This window comes from Schistocerca piceifrons, chromosome 1 (genome assembly GCF_021461385.2).
Source record: "Schistocerca piceifrons isolate TAMUIC-IGC-003096 chromosome 1, iqSchPice1.1, whole genome shotgun sequence".
NCBI classification, from domain to species: domain Eukaryota; kingdom Metazoa; phylum Arthropoda; class Insecta; order Orthoptera; family Acrididae; genus Schistocerca; species Schistocerca piceifrons.
In genome coordinates this window covers 1,086,047,156-1,086,063,707 of record NC_060138.1, presented here as the reverse complement: position 1 = coordinate 1,086,063,707, position 16,552 = coordinate 1,086,047,156, and the positions used below count along the sequence as shown (strand labels likewise).

At 45.0% G+C, this 16,552-nt stretch overlaps 1 protein-coding gene across 2 annotated transcripts in view; it reads right to left on the bottom strand.

Annotated features, from left to right (window-relative positions):
* Positions 1-16,552, bottom strand: part of LOC124798103 (ras-related and estrogen-regulated growth inhibitor-like) — a 589,819-nt gene that overhangs the window by 522,708 nt on the left and 50,559 nt on the right. The gene's annotated exons all lie outside the window — the stretch shown is intronic.

Below are 16,552 nucleotides of genomic sequence, written 5' to 3'. Positions count from 1 at the left end.
CTGGCATATTGTGACGAGCCAGTTACTCGGCCACCATTAACGAGACGTTTTCAATTGGTAAGTGATCTGGAGAATGTGGTGGCCCGTACAGGACCTGCACATGCGGTCGTACATTATACTGGTGAAATGTAGGGTTTCGCAGGGATCGAATGAAGGGTAGAGCCACGGGTCGAAACACATCTGAAATGTAAAGTCCACTGTTCAAAGTGCCGTCAATGCGAACAAGAGGTGACCGAGACGTGCAACCAATGGCACCCCATACCATCACGCCGGGTGATACGCCAGTATGACGATGACGAATACACGCTTCTAATGTGCGTTCTCCGCGATGTCGCCAAACACGGATGCGACCATCGTGATGCTATACCCAGAACCTGGATTCATCCGAAAAAATGACGTTTTGCCATTCGTGCACCCAGGTTCGTCGTTGAGTGCACCATCGCTGGCGCCCCTGTCTGTGATCCAGCGCCAAGGGTAACCGCAGCCATGCTCTCCGAGCTGATAGTCCCAGCTGCTGCATGTTAGTGCAGATGATTGTTGTGTTGCAAACGTCCCCATCTGTTGACTCAGGGATCGAGACGTGGCTACACGATGCTTATAGCCATGCGGATAAGATGCCTGTCATCTCGACTGCCAGTGATACGAGACCGTTGGGATCCAGCATGGCGTTACGTATTACCCTCCTGAACCCACCAATTCCATATTCTGCTAAGTAATCGGATCTCGAGCAATCCAAGCAGCAATGACGCGATACGATAAACCGCAATCGCGATAGGCTACAATCCGACCTTTAACAAAGTCGGAAACGTGATGGTACGCATTTCTTCTCCTTACACGAGGCATCACAGCAACGTTTCACCAGGCAACGCCGGTCAACTGCTGTTTGCGTATGAGAAATTGGTTGGTAACTTTCCTCACGGCAGCACGTTGTAGGTGTCGCCAACGGCGCCAACCTTGTGTGAATGCTTTGAAAAGCTAATCATTTGCATATCACAACATCTTCTTCCCGACGGTTAAATTTCGCGTCTGTAGCACGTCATATTCGTTGTGTAGCAATTTTAGTGGCCAGTAGTGTATTACTTTCCAGGCCAGTTTCTTGAATGATGTCGGATAATGTTCATCGTCAGGCACCTGTTGCACAATAAAAATGAGGAGCTGTATTTAGGGGTCAATAACGAACTAGGGCGGTTTCGCAGGACTGCGCCCTGGAGCCGCGCCTGGCACTGCCGGTGTGACGCCTGCGCCCAGCCCAGGCCAGTTCAGGCCAGCGTATCGCCTGCCGGGGGCAGCGGCCGTGCTCCACATTCTCCCGTGGCGGGAGCAGCCGCAGCAGCAGCAGCGGTGCGACCTTGCGGCCTTGCCCGCACCGCGGCGTGGCCCTGGCGCCTTGCGTAACGCCGACAGCCTCTTCTCGCCGCAGCCTCACTCCTCTGAAGCACACTTTGCAGCCGCCGTCCCGTGCTATGTTCTCCTATATCCCGTACGCACCAGGGAAATATTTACACAAACAATTTTCAGTACTGGCCATTAAAATTGCTACACCACAAAGATGACGAGCTACAGACGCGAAATTTAACCGACAGGAACAAGATGCTGTGAAATGCAAATGATTAGCTTTTCAGAGCATTCACACAAGGTTGGCGCCGGTGGCGACACCTACAACGCGCTGAGATGAGGAAAGTTTCCGACCGATTTCTCATACACAAACAGCAGTTGACCGGCGTTGTCTGGTGAAACGTTGTTGTGACGCCTCGTTTCAGGACGAGAAATGCGTACCATCACGTTTCCAACTTTGATGAAGGTCGGATTGCAGCCTATCACGATTGCGGTTTATCGTATGGCGACATTGCTGCTCTCGTTGGTCAAGATCCAATGCCTGTTAGCAGAATATGGAATCGGTGTGTTCAGGAGAGTAATACGGAACGCCGTGCTGGATCCCAACGGCCTCGTATCACTAACAGTTGAGATGACAGGCATCTTATCCCCATTGCTGTAACAGATCGTACAGCCACGTCTCGATCCCTGATTCAACAGATGAGGACGTTTGCAAGACAACAACCATCTGCACGAACAGTTCGACGACGTTTGCAGCAGCATCAGCTCGGAGACCATGGCAGTGGTTACCCTTGACGCTGCATCACAGACAGGAGCGCCTACGATGGTGTACTCAACGACGAACCTGGGTGCACCACTGGCAAAACGTCATTTTTTCGAATGAATCTAGGTTCTGTTTACACCATCATGATGGTCTCATCCGTGTTTGGTGACATCGCAGTGAACGCACATTGGAAGCGTGTATTCGTCATCGCCATACTGGCGTATCACCCGGCGTGATGGTATGGGGTGCCATTGGTTACACGTCTCGGTCACCTCTGGTTCGCATTGACGGCACTTTGAACAGTGGACGTCACGTTTCAGATGTGTTACGACCCGTGGCTCTACCCTTCATTCGACCACTGCGAAACCCTACATTTCAGCAGGATAATACACGACCGCATGTTGCAGGCCCTGTACGGGCTTTTCTGTATACAGAAAATATTCGATTTCTGCCCGGCCAGCACATTCTTCAGATCTCTCACCAACTGAAAACGTCTGGTCGATGGTGGCCGAGCAACTGGCCCGTCACAATACGTCAGTCACTACGCCGGGTGGTCTGTGGTATCGTGTTGAAGCTGCATGGGCAGCTGTACCTATACACTCCATCCAAGCTCTATTTGGCTCAATGCCCAGATGTATCAGGGTCGTTATTAGGACCAGAGGTGGGTGTTCTGGGCACTGATTTCTCAGGATCTATGCACCCAAATTGCGTGAAATTGTAATCACATGTCAGTTCAAGTATAAAATATTTTTCAAATAAATACCTGTTTATCATCTGCATTTCTTCTTGGTGTAGCAATTTTAATGGCCAGTAGTGTATATATGAAGATAGTAACTGTTTTCGAAAGAACAGATACCATTGATGACCGCGCAGCTTCTCTAGAATAAATGATAATTAATTGAAACGCTCAGCTGCTGATAGGTGTTGTTGACATACCTCGATGGGGACAGCTGAAAATGTGTGCCCTGACCGGGACTCGAAACTGGGATCTCCTGCTTACATGTGCGAATGCGCACAGGTTGTCCGAACTCTTACGGTAATCATCACCATAGTGGGCGCGAGTAATGAGTGGATGGGCAAAGTATTTATTAGGAACATTACGTATGTAGATTGTGGAGAGTTGGGAATGTAGGTCTCACGGGAAGCGTGCAAGGGATAAGTCCCTGCAGTCGCGCTATTCATCTGTGTCCTCGGTGGCTCAGATGTATGCCGGCACGGTAGCTCAGCGCGTTCGGTCAGAGAGCTGATTGGCCTCTGTAATAAAAAACTGAGTGGAAGCGTCAACAAAATGAACTTGAACCAATCAAGTGTGACGTCCGCAACGACCAACCACAACGATCAACAACGAACAAAACGCACAAAAAAGATGGATAGAGCGTATGCCAAGTAAACAGGAGATTCCAGGTTCGAGGCCCGTTCGGGGCACACATTTTCAGCTGTCCCCATTGAGGTATGTCAACAACAACTCTTGGCAGCTGAGGGTTTCAATTAATTATCATTTATTCTAGAGAAGCTGCACGGCCTTCAATGGTATCTGTTCTTTCGAGAACAGTTACTATCTTCTTATAAATTTTTGTTAAGTGCAGAGATTCAGCTGAGTTCAATGCATTTTCGTGAGTTGGTACACGATTGCTATGGGTTGCTTTTGGCGTATTCATCGAATGTCAGCAGCAGAATGCTGATGTTCAGGCTGCGAAGATGCGCTTTAGTCTGCACTGAAGTTTTTATTGTGAGTTGTTGGTCAAAGTCTACTGCAGTGCAGGGAGTAACCATGCCGCAAGTATTTACACATGGTGAGTATGCTGATATGGTATTTTTGCATGGGTTTTGTAGTGAAAACACTGCTGCTACTTGTAAAAAATACGGCATACGATATCCTGATCGCAGACTACCAGATTCAGGAGTGTTTACTCGTGTGTTCAATACATTGCGCGACGCTGGTACAGTGCCCATCAGCCATATTGCATCTGAACTTGTAATGGAACAGAGTGTGGATGAAGTAGAAGACATTATTCAGCCTGTTGAACGTAGTTTTTCATCAAGCACTCGTAGAATTTCTGCATACACGAATGTGGCGGACACTACGTATGCACGGGTTCCATCCGTATAATTTACAGCTCATTCAACATCTTCGAACAGGAGGTGAAGACAAATGATTGGAAATTTGTCATTCGAAACTTGAAAATAGACAGGTAATCCCATTTTTACTCTCCACTGATGAAGACACTTTCTCGCGTGACAGCATCAATAACACACATAATGCACATTAGTGGTCTGAAGAAAACCAACATTACATTGTGGAGACATATTTTCAAGAGCGTTTCTTTGTAAATGTGTGGTGTGGTTTAATAACAATCAGTTGATTGGGCCTGTTGTATTTGCGCATCGTCTTCCAGGACCCCGTTATTTGCACTTTCCTGAAAATGAGCTTCCAGTATTATGAAGAGAGATTCCTTTGGCTACAAAAATGCGTATATTCATCCAGCATGACGGGGCCCCTGCACGTACTGCTTATCAGGTGACACATTATCTAAATCTAAAATTCCCAGGAAGATGGATCACTAGATATGGACTCGCTTCTTGGACAGCGAGATACCGGACCTTTCCATTTGGATTTTTGCCTTTGGGGATGCTTGAAAGTGGAATAGTAACCGCAAGAGATGATTTGATGGTTCGCACTATGAGTAGTGCAGGCCCCATAAAAGAACGCAGAGAACACCCCAGAAGATCTACAAGTGGTGTTGTCAAGAGAAGTCAAAAGTGCTTTGAAGCTGACGCTGGAATTTTTGAAAAACAGCTGTCAGTGCCCTCATTAGCCTTTGCTTTAAGTTTCTTTGGGTTACATGCTAACAGATGTGTCTCTGTACTCAATAAAAACTGGATACATGTTATATTGCATTTTTTGCAATACAATATTTATTGTTACTCCTGAAACAACCAGCATTATTCCCACCAATATTAAGGCATTTATCGTACCGTGTAATCAGTTTTGAATACCGTCCTCACAGAAATCTTCCGCCTGAGCATACCTATCGATAATTTAAACTTTCTGTAACACTTCTTGACACTTATGAGCGATGAGATGGTATGGAAATGAGAGCTTTTAAACATGGTTCTACGAATCTGCCTGATACGGAATCAAGTGGACGACCCTCAGTCATTACTGACTATTTGGTGCAGAAACTTGACGGAAAAGTAATAGAGAACACTTTAACATTTTGAAGTTACGTGATGAGTTTCCTCAAGTGTGAATAAGTGTGCTTTATGTAATCGTTACAGAACGTTCCAGTTATCGAAACTTGTTCTCAGGTGTCGAGGACTGTATTCTAAAGTGGTAGTACGATACGATAAGTGCCTAAATATATGTGGGGACAAAGCAGAAATGTAGATTAAAATACAGACTTTCATGTAAAATAAAATCGCTAAGAAAAGTCTACATGTATTATTTTTATTTCAGAACAGTACTTACTTAAAAAGCACTTCTCGTATTTCACCTAAACACACTTGAATATGAAAGCTATCTTCTGAAACATGTAGTGCAAGGAAAATTACAACTCAGTTTCAAAGACCACAGATTTAGCTGCTGGTCATACAAGTTGCCACTGGCGTTACCATTCCATTCACTGAGACGGCAAGTGTTTTCTACGATGTTCCAAAACTACTGTACTGTTCTATTATTAGCTTGTTAGATCTTCTCATCATTAATTTTAGGTACTGAGTTCTGTTGTCAGTTCGTGTTTTTTATGTTATGTAGAATAACATAGAATGTCATGTAATTGAAAAACAGATACTGTAATAAAAACGGATACTATACTTGGGAAACTTTTTGTTCCTGAATTTAAACTAATGGTGATAATAAGATTTTCATAGTAGCTGATTGTGGTACAACATGATTTTTCACAACTACGTAAAAATGAAATCTGGCATTGTGAAATTGGAAAACGCCAACTATTTTGAAAAAATACTTGTTTTATTTACAGCTACCTTGATAGTATTTGGCTTATTTATAACAAATAAGAAAAGGAAGAGTAAAGTTAGATACGGATCACAAGCTCGGGCTACAAAAGGATGCAGAAGGAAATCCGGCAGTGCCGTTTACAAAGGGATCATACTGATATTTAAGGAAACCAGGGAAGAGCTAGGTCTAGATGGCCGCACGAAGAATGGAACCATCGTCCTCCTGAAAGCGCGAATGCGAATCCAGTGTGCTAGCCACTGCGCTACCTCGCTCGGTGGATGGCAGGTTTCGACTCTAATGAGCCATCATCACAACCAGTGACTACTTCCGAAAGTAACACGTCTTGCCGCAATTTACCGCTCATCGAGGTCAGCTAAAATTAACTGTCTCAGTTTTTCCTATAGTGCACCTTTCTTCAAAGCTGATAGCTAGCATTACTGTGTATTTCGGAGAGAGACAATTACGTCTTAATGCAACTAACACGAAAAGCCGAAATCTCTTCAGTAACCACAACGGTCGACATTTGCCAGCAACCACGTCATCAAATGCTTTTGGGCGGAGGAATGTTATTCATTTGCGACCTTGTTACTTTTGGCTATTGTCATACATGGCAAGCATAGAAACACACAGAACGACTGACGCCGTGACCTAACGAATATTCCTTACGATTGTATCTCCTTGATTAAAAAGTCTTAGAAGTTGGGCGGAATGTCGTGCGTCATCTAACAGCATTTCTCGTGGTTAACAGTTATCACACTCAATATTCGTAAATCCATCGTGACCTGTACTAGGAAATTATTCGAAATTGAGATTGAGGTGCCAGATGAAAGAAAATACACTCCTGGAAATGGAAAAAAGAACACATTGACACCGGTGTGTCAGACCCACCATACTTGCTCCGGACACTGCGAGAGGGCTGTACAAGCAATGATCACACGCACGGCACAGCGGACACACCAGGAACCGCGGTGTTGGCCGTCGAATGGCGCTAGCTGCGCAGCATTTGTGCACCCCCGCCGTCAGTGTCAGCCAGTTTGCCGTGGCATACGGAGCTCCATCGCAGTCTTTAACACTGGTAGCATGCCGCGACATCGTGGACGTGAACCGTATGTGCAGTTGACGGACTTTGAGCGAGGGCGTATAGTGGGCATGCGGGAGGCCGGGTGGACGTACCGCCGAATTGCTCAACACGTGGGGCGTGAGGTCTCCACAGAACATCGATGTTGTCGCCAGTGGTCGGCGGAAGGTGCACATGCCCGTCGACCTGGGAATGGACCGCAGCGACGCACGGATGCACGCCAAGACCGTAGGATCCTACGCAGTGCCGTAGGGGACCGCACCGCCACTTCCCAGCAAATTAGGGACACTGTTGCTCCTGGGGTATCGGCGAGGACCATTCGCAACCATCTCCATGAAGCTGGGCTACGGTCCCGCACACCGTTGGGCCGTCTTCCGCTCACGCCCCAACATCGTGCAGCCCGCCTCCAGTGGCGTCGCGACAGGCGTGAATGGAGGGATGAATGGAGACGTGTCGTCTTCAGCGATGGGAGTCGCTTCTGCCTTGGTGCCAATGATGGTCGTATGCGTGTTTGGCGCCGTGCAGGTGAGCGCCACAATCAGGACTGCATACGACCGAGGCACACAGGGCCAACACCCGGCATCATGGTGTGGGGAGCGATCTCCTACACTGGCCGTACACCACTGGTGATCGTCGAGGGGACACTGAATAGTGCACGGTACATCCAAACCGTCATCGAACCCATCGTTCTACCATTCCTAGACCGGCAAGGGAACTTGCTGTTCCAACAGGACAATGCACGTCCGCATGTATCCCGTGCCACCCAACGTGCTCTAGAAGGTGTAAGTCAACTACCCTGGCCAGCAAGATCTCCGGATCTGTCCCCCATTGAGCATGTTTGGGACTGGATGAAGCGTCGTCTCACGCGGTCTGCACGTCCAGCACGAAAGCTGGTCCAACTGAGGCGCCAGGTGGAAATGGCATGGCAAGCCGTTCCACAGGACTACATCCAGCATCTCTACGATCGTCTCCATGGGAGAATAGCAGCCTGCATTGCTGCGAAAGGTGGATATACACTGTACTAGTGCCGACATTGTGCATGCTCTGTTGCCTGTGTCTATGTGCCTGTGGTTCTGACATGTGATGTATCTGACACCAGGAATGTGTCAATAAAGTTTCCCCTTCCTGGGACAATGAATTCACGGTGTTCTTATTTCAATTTCCAGGAGTGTAAGAAAAGGGTCCATTTTTAAGATAATGTCCACGTCTTCACAGGCACTTCAGTGAACTTAAAAATCAACTGTATTATTTCTGACAGAATGCGAGAAGAAAACACCGTGGGTGCCAGCACGCCCTGTTAAAGCATCTATTACGTTTAATCCAATTCCAACTCCTCATAGTTCCAATAGACGTTGGAGAAGACAACTTCGATTGTTGAAAGGTTCGCAGAAGAGCTTCTGTAAAGTTTGGAGGGTAGGAGACGAGGTACTGGCAGAAGTAGAGCTGTGAGGACGGGGCGTGAGTCGTGCTTGGGTAGCTCAGTTGGTAGAGCACTTGCCCGTTAAAAGCAAAGGTCCCGAGTTCGAGTCTCGGTCCAGCACACAGTTCTGATCTGTCAGGAAGTTTCATATCAGCGCACACTCCGCTGCAGAGTGAAAATCTCATTCTGGAAACTTCGATTGTTGTTTCTTGGCCTTAGAAAAACATTTAATACCACGCGGACGACTATTTGAGGAAATAAGCTTTCATGTGTGATGGATGATTCGTTAGTGGATTTCTGCAGTATCGTAATGGAGTGCGTTATGTTTGGAAGAGATTCGACAACAGATACGGATGTCTGGGAAGATTGCTATTCATCATGGTCTAGCGTCGGTTTTAGCCGCTAATTTTTCACATACAATGTAGTTATAGGTGATACAGGATTTCGAAAGGTAGCTTTAAACTGTCTATCTCCTATTAAATCTAGTCGTATCTAACGAGCTCGCTACCAAATGAAACTTAACTCTAATCTTTATTTCAAAAATAGCTTCGTAACAGCATTTGCAGCACAGCAGTTAAGCGTGTTCTAAAGTAGGCCTACGCGCAAGATCTTGTTCTATTTAGATTCTTTGGTAGACTGCTAAATAACTGAGAGTGTCATCCAAAGATTTTTTTCGATAAACTTCACTAACGCGTATACCAACAACCGTGCTCTAATTGAGGAGGCCGAATATTTACCCGTACACAGAAGGGAACTGCAGATTCGAGCAGCTCACCAAGGCCCTTTGCAAATAGGTTGAACATTGAGATTAACAGAAGCTAGAAATACATCTATTAAACGGAGAAAAACAGTTTTATAAGTATCAACAATGAAGCCAATCCCGGTGTCAACCAGACACTCCAATTTCACGTTGCCATTTGTTTACATCTGTTCTAATTTTACTGTCTCAAAATGGTTGATGAAGCCTCTGAAACTGGCAGAGTTTAATAAAGGGCAGTATGGCAGAAGTGAAATTTCGCCTGCTATAATTTTATTTTTATCAGTTGATTTTTCTCCTGTCTTTGGTTCAAAATGGTTCAAATGGCTCTGAGCACTATGGGACTCAACTGCTGAGGTCATTAGTCCTCTAGAACTTAGAACTAGTTAAACCTAACTAACCTAAGGACTTCACAAACATCCATGCCCGAGGCAGGATTCGAACCTGCGACCGTAGCGGTCTTGCGGTTCCAGACTGCAGCGCCTTTAACCGCACGGCCACTTCGGCCGGCTCCTGTCGTTGTTTCTCGCAAGTGTTTCACCAGGCGTACGTCTTCTTCTTTCTTTTTTCATATATTTTTGAGGGAATTAGAAGTACCACATTTTTATTTTTTAGTTTTGGCGGTCTCGCAGATGTGGCATCAGACAGTTATTTGATACTGACAGTGTGACTCAGCGCGCCTTCTCTTCTCAGGTTTCCCTGCCGAGTAGCTCGTTCTCTGTTACTGTTCGGCTGGTCAGTCACGTATGTGTGGATAGCGAAGCAAGGTATGCGACTGACGCGGAACTAAGCCTGGAGCAAGCTTCAAAATTATCTGTCACATTGAAATTTGGCTGCGCCGGCCGGGGTGGTCGAGCGGTTCTAGGCGCTACAGTCTGGAACCGCGTAACCGCTACGGTCGCAGGTTCGAAACCTACCTCGAGCATGGATGTGTGTGATGTCCTTAGGTTTCAGTAGTTCTAAGTTCTAGGGGACTGATGACCCCAGAAGTTTAGTCCCTCTCGCGTCCGTCGGCCGTCGTAATTTAATATATATATATTATTATTGTTATTATTATTATTTGATTGTTGCCGACTTACGTGATGGGCCTTAATAAAAATGATATTCCATTTAATTTTGATTTCACGATTAAATGCTTTCCTGAAGTTCTCCTTTTTAACAATATTAATTTCAAATTATTCGTTACGTTAATGAATGTTAGACTCGCTGAAACTTAAAACATGAGCATATAAGTTGTACAATGTAATAAACTTTTCATATTAATTTCCTCGGCTAGTCAGTTCCCTTTAAAGCAAAAGATCTTTAGTTATTAATTACAATTGCGGCCCACACACGCGCAAGAGTATTTTTCTTACCTCCGTTAACCATTGTATTGTAGTCGGAGTCCTGGCTCTGGGTCTCGGCTATGGTACTGAAAATAAGAATCTTAAAGCTAAGTATTTTCTGCAACGTCGGGCGGCTGTGGAGAAAAATTAATATAATGTTAATAGCGGGCGAGTTTTCCGCTTCCGCTAATTTTATAAGTTAATATCGCCACGTAATGGCGTCGTTGGCTGCATCGGCCGCTGCGATTGTTGGACTGTAAATTACTTGAATGCCGGTTAATTCAAGGAAGGCGGACATGAAATTAAAAGTGCACAATAATATTAAATCAGTATATTATATGCTTAACTCATACAAATATGCTTACATTTGCCAGCACTCGCAAGATGTCCGTCTGTACACACTCAAGACAAAAAAGGAAGTCAAGACGACTAAAAAATTAACAAAAGAGCGTATCTTGTCGTCTCTTTAGATCATTTTGTCATAAATTATTTCTTTGCATTTGAAACTTGGACAGAGAGATTATTATTTTACGGCTACACGATAAAAACATATTATTCAATTTATAAATACTGTTTTTAAAGTCCTTTCGTAATATAGCACTGGGGACGCTATATCCCACAGCGCTCAGAGCCATTTGAACCAATTTGAAATTTGGCTGCAACCGTACGGGTATAATCTAATCCAACACTTAACACCGAGGTGTATCGGCAATCGCTCTTCCCGCGAACTATTCGCGACAACTGGAACAGGGAAACGAGAAAGGGACAGTAGTACACGGTGTACACTTCGTCACATACCGTAATGCGACTTGCGGATTACAGATATAGATGTAAACCCGAACTGTTTTCAGTATCTTTATTGATTTTGATACTGATCACAAGTTTCTGAGGATAATGTAAGCAAGTGATGCAACACACTGTGGTTAAATTCCTAAACATCGTATTCGGTAGTCGCATTGGTCTCGGGAGTTTCATTAATTAAATCCTCAAACGTTCATCGTGACCTTTTTTTCCCACTCTGACATCCTTGAATCACTTGGGATGAATATGTGGATAGATGCTGCAGTAAGGTCATAATACGAGCATTGGACCACAAATAGTGGTAACTACTTATTCAAAACCGATACAAAAGAGTTACATCTTTTCACCTGTTACTGTCCTTCAAAGTAGTCACCAACGTTGTGCACAGCCCGTTGCCAGCGATGTGGAAGGCGTAGTGTACCGTTAGCAGAGCCTGTTCTGTTGATGGTGCGAATGAAGGAATCTACTGCATGTCGAATCTCTGTAACAGTTCTGAAGCGAGTGCAACGAAATGGTTCCTTCAACTTCGGAATCAATTCAAAGTCACAAGGACTTAAGTCCGTGGAGTATGGTGGATGGTACAGTACGTCCCAGTCCCATCGACCGATCAGAGCAGCCACAGCTTGCGCTGTATGCGCCCGCGCATTGTCGTGCAAAATGATGGGTGGGTTCCGCAGAAAGTGTCGCCGCTTCTTTCGCAAAGCTGGTCGCAGGTGATGCTTCGAAAACGAACAGTAATACTGTGCACTGACGGTCTACCGTGGAGAAACGCAATGCGTTAGGATAACACCATCACAGTCGTACATGGAGAATCACCATAACTCTAGACCGCTTCATTCGCACCAACAACAGAACAGGCTGCCGGCCGCGGTGACCGTGCGGTTCTAGGCGCTCCAGTCCGGAGCCGCGCTGTTGCTACGGTCACAGGTTCGAATCCTGCCTCGGGCATGGGTGTATGTGATGTCCTTAGATTAGTTAGGTTTAAGTAGTTCTAAGTTCTAGGGGACTGATGACCACAGCAGTTGAGTCCCATAGTGCTCAGAGCCATTTGAACCATTTGAACAGAACAGGCTCTGCTAATCGCTATACTGCGCCTTCCGCATCGCTGACACGGGTTATACACAACGCTGGTGACTACTTTGAAGGACAGTAACAGGTACAAACGTGTAACTCTTTCTCCAACGGTTGTGAATAAATAGTTGCCACTATTTAAGTACCAACCCTCTCAGATTAGGCCAGAACCTCCATATAACACTTTTCAAATCAATTTTAATTCGTTTGATACTATTTTATATATAGAGAGAGAGAGACTTTAAGAGAAAGTCTGAAGGCTCCAATTTGACCAGGATAAATAAATAATTAAATGAAACTTCCTGGCAGATTAAAACTGTGTGCCCGACCGAGACTCGAACTCGGGTTCGAGTCTCGGTCGGGCACACAGTTTTAATCTGCCAGGAAGTTTCATATCAGCGCACACTCCGCTGCAGAGTGAAAATCACATTCTGGAAATAATTAAATATTCATCAAATTCAGCTGATTTTCGTTGCTTTGTCCCACGAGTCACCTCACCACTCGAGAATCATTTGGAGGAGGCAGAAGTAATTTATTACACAGATGAAACTGATGTGCCAATATCGGTATTATCTCCTCTGTGCATTACTGAATGCGAATCTAGTCTCTCTATTAAACTTGTTCACACGTATTCTAATTTCCACTCCACAATTAGTTAGATAAATAAATGGTCAGCTTTGGTGCTAGGTGCTGAATATAGTGTGATTTTCCAAAACTAAGGGAGAGACCATTTCCAGAGAATAACTTAATAATTCTTTGAAAAACATAATTAAGGAACTTTCCTGTGGCTTTCACTCCAATGGGATTTATTCTGACACTAGTACCGTCTGCAAGAAGTACCAGTTCTGCTTGTTGAATGGAAGGTCATTCACATTATTAAGAAATAAGGCGGTCCTGTAGTTGAAACCTGTGGAACACCCTTTGCGATTTGTCTCAAGTCACAAAAATTTTCTACTTTTCCGTCACAGATTTCTGCGCTCCGTTTGTTAAGTATGATTCAAACCAGTTGTGGTGCGTAAAGCTGCCAGTTCCATAAGGTTGAGTTTTTCTAATAGTGAAACATGACCTACACACCCAAACGCCTTGGAAAGATAACAAAAAAAAAAAACTTTCAACATGGCTGACGTTTACAGCAACCATATACACAAATTTGAAAAATATGTAAAAATCAGCCAACCGGTTGCATAGGTTTTCTACACTACTGGACATTAAAATTGCTACACCAAGAAGAAATGCAGATGATAAACGCGTATTCATTGGACAAATATATTATACTAGAACTGACATGTGATTACATTTTCACGTAATTTGGGTGCATAGATCCTTAGATATCAGTACCCAGAACAACCATCTCTGGCCGTAATAACGGCCTTGATACGCCTGGGTATTGAGTAAAACAGAGCTTGGATGGGGTGTACACATACAGCTGCTCATGCAACTTCAACACGATACCACAGATCATCAAGAGTACTGACTGGCGTATTGTGACAAGCCAGCTGCTCGGCCACCATTGACCAGAAGTTTGCAATTAGTGAGAGATCTGGAGAATGTGTTGGCCAGGGCAGCAGTCGAACATTTTCTGTATCCAGAAAGGCCCGTACAGGACCTACAACACGCGGTCCTGCATTATCCTGCTGAAATGTAGGGTTTAGCAGGGATCGAATGAAGAGGAGAGCCATGGGTCGTAACACATCTGAAGTGTAAGTGAAGTGCCGTCAATGCCAACAAGAGGTGACCGAGACGTGTAACCATCTTGACTGGTAGTGATACTAGGACGTTGGGATGCAGCACGGCGTGCCGTATTACACTCCCGAACCCACCGATTCCATATTCTGCTAACTGTCATTGGATCTCGACCAGCGCGAGTAGCAATGTCGCGATACGATAAACCGCAATCTTGATAGGCTACAATCCGACCTTTATCAAAGTCGCAAACATGATGGTACGTATTTCTCCTCCTTACACGAGGCATCACAACAACGTTTCAGCTGGCAACGCCGGTCAACTGCTGTTTGTGTATGAGAAATCGGTTGGGAACTTTCCTCGTGTCAGCACGTTGTAGGTGTCGCCACCGGCGCCAGCCTTGTGTGAATGCTCTGAAAAGCTAATCATTTGCATATCACGGCATCTTCTTCCTGTCGGTTAAATTTCGCGTCTGTAGGACGTCATCTTCGTGGTGTAGCAATTTTAATGGCCAATAGTGTATATACCTTGACCAGGTTTCGTCACCTCTAAGGGTGACTTCATCAGAAGGTAAGGTAATTACATGAAGAACATATCGTCTAAGATGTACAGTGATTTAAGAGCTGAGTTGCTCAAATCATACATTAAAATATAAGACGTAATGTTCTTCAAAAAGTCGAACATTAAAACATAAGTAATACCGGCGTGGTATGTTTTAATGTTTGGTTTTTGATGAACATTATGTCTTATATTTTAATGTATGACTTGAGCAACTCAGCTCTTAAATCACTGTACATCTTTGACGATATGTTTTTCATGTAATTACCTTACCTTCTGACCTTAGAGGTGACGAAACCTGGTCAAGGTATATAGAAAACCTATGCAACCGGTTGGCTGATTTGTACATATTTTTCAAAAAACGAAAAAAAAACCTACTGGCGAGATGTCTCTCCTTTATTTCTTCGACAAGAGCTGTTGTCCAGAGTGTGGTGTGCATACTGTAAGACCTTCGGTACACACAACATCAGATTATTTGACTTGTCGCTCTAACTAAGTAGGCGAGTGTCAGCAATATGTCTCGTGGTCTTATCGTGGCGTGTTTAGCTTCTGCCATTAGGTCAGACGATAGAAATACCACTTGCACACTTAGAGTTGCAGATTGACGGTGACCAACTTTAAACAGAACTTGATTAATTTTCACACACATTTATTAAAATAATAACAATCATAAACCTTACTTAACTTGATTCTGGATGCTACCTACAATTGACAATCTGAAGTTCCTTTGGTCTTGGTACGTTAATCTTATTCTCACATATCTCTGATACTTGACAAACTGTCTATACATTTATCTTCATGGCTATGTACAGGAATATGATAATCTTATTAGGCGCAGACTGAAACTTGACTATAGACTGGTACAGACTAATGTAGACTGGTACAGACAGGTGCAGACAAATGCAGACTAAGGCACACTGACTAATCGGAGGTCTGTACACTCGTTATAATACCTCGAGCGTTCAGGTAGCACTGCGCTAGTGTGATCCGCGAGGAGGAAAGGTTCTACATTAGCAGCAATCTCATTGGCTGCGTTACATATTAATACGTGGATGGGCGGAAGCAGAATTTGGTCCGTCTCTATGGCAGCGCCATCTCGTAGTGCGGAGACGGACGAGCGCTGCGCCTGCGCTGTTGTGCTTAGCGGGGCGCGCTCTAGTGGGAAAGTTGTGTACGCGCTGACTACGCGGAACTATGAACACAACACAGAGGCTGACACAGGTCGAAATCTCGGATTTTCATAGAGTGTTATCGGGAGAAGCGTACCAAGGACATTTAATAGAACTCATTTAACGTGTTTATATGGTGTAAGTCTCACTGTTAACGAGGAAGCAGCAGGTGGCTGAGGCGCGCCCACGCGGTGAGACAGCGGCAGCGTGCGCATGCGCGTCCTTGTTGGTCTCGTGACGCGACTGCAGCTGTGGCGGCCACACGTGGCTGTCACGGGCCGACAACTTCCAATGACTGAGGGCGACGCGCCGGAACCTGTTCCTCAAGGCTCCCCAACACCCCGATATCGTTAACGCGCGCTCATTATTACCTCGAACAACAATAAACACGGGTAGCGAGTGTCTGTTTACATAACATTTCAGCGTAGGAATCTATCCTTGGAAAACTGGTTTACTGATTCGAGTTTACATGACAAATTTTATGATACCGTCAGCATCGTTGCATCTAAATCCCCGAGGCCTAAGAGGCGTGGGAAATATTTGTGTAGTTACAGGACGCTGACGCTGTATCTGTCCTTGTTGATGCTCTTGCCTCTGAGAACAAATGCGAAACACCTTTCACTTCATCAATCAA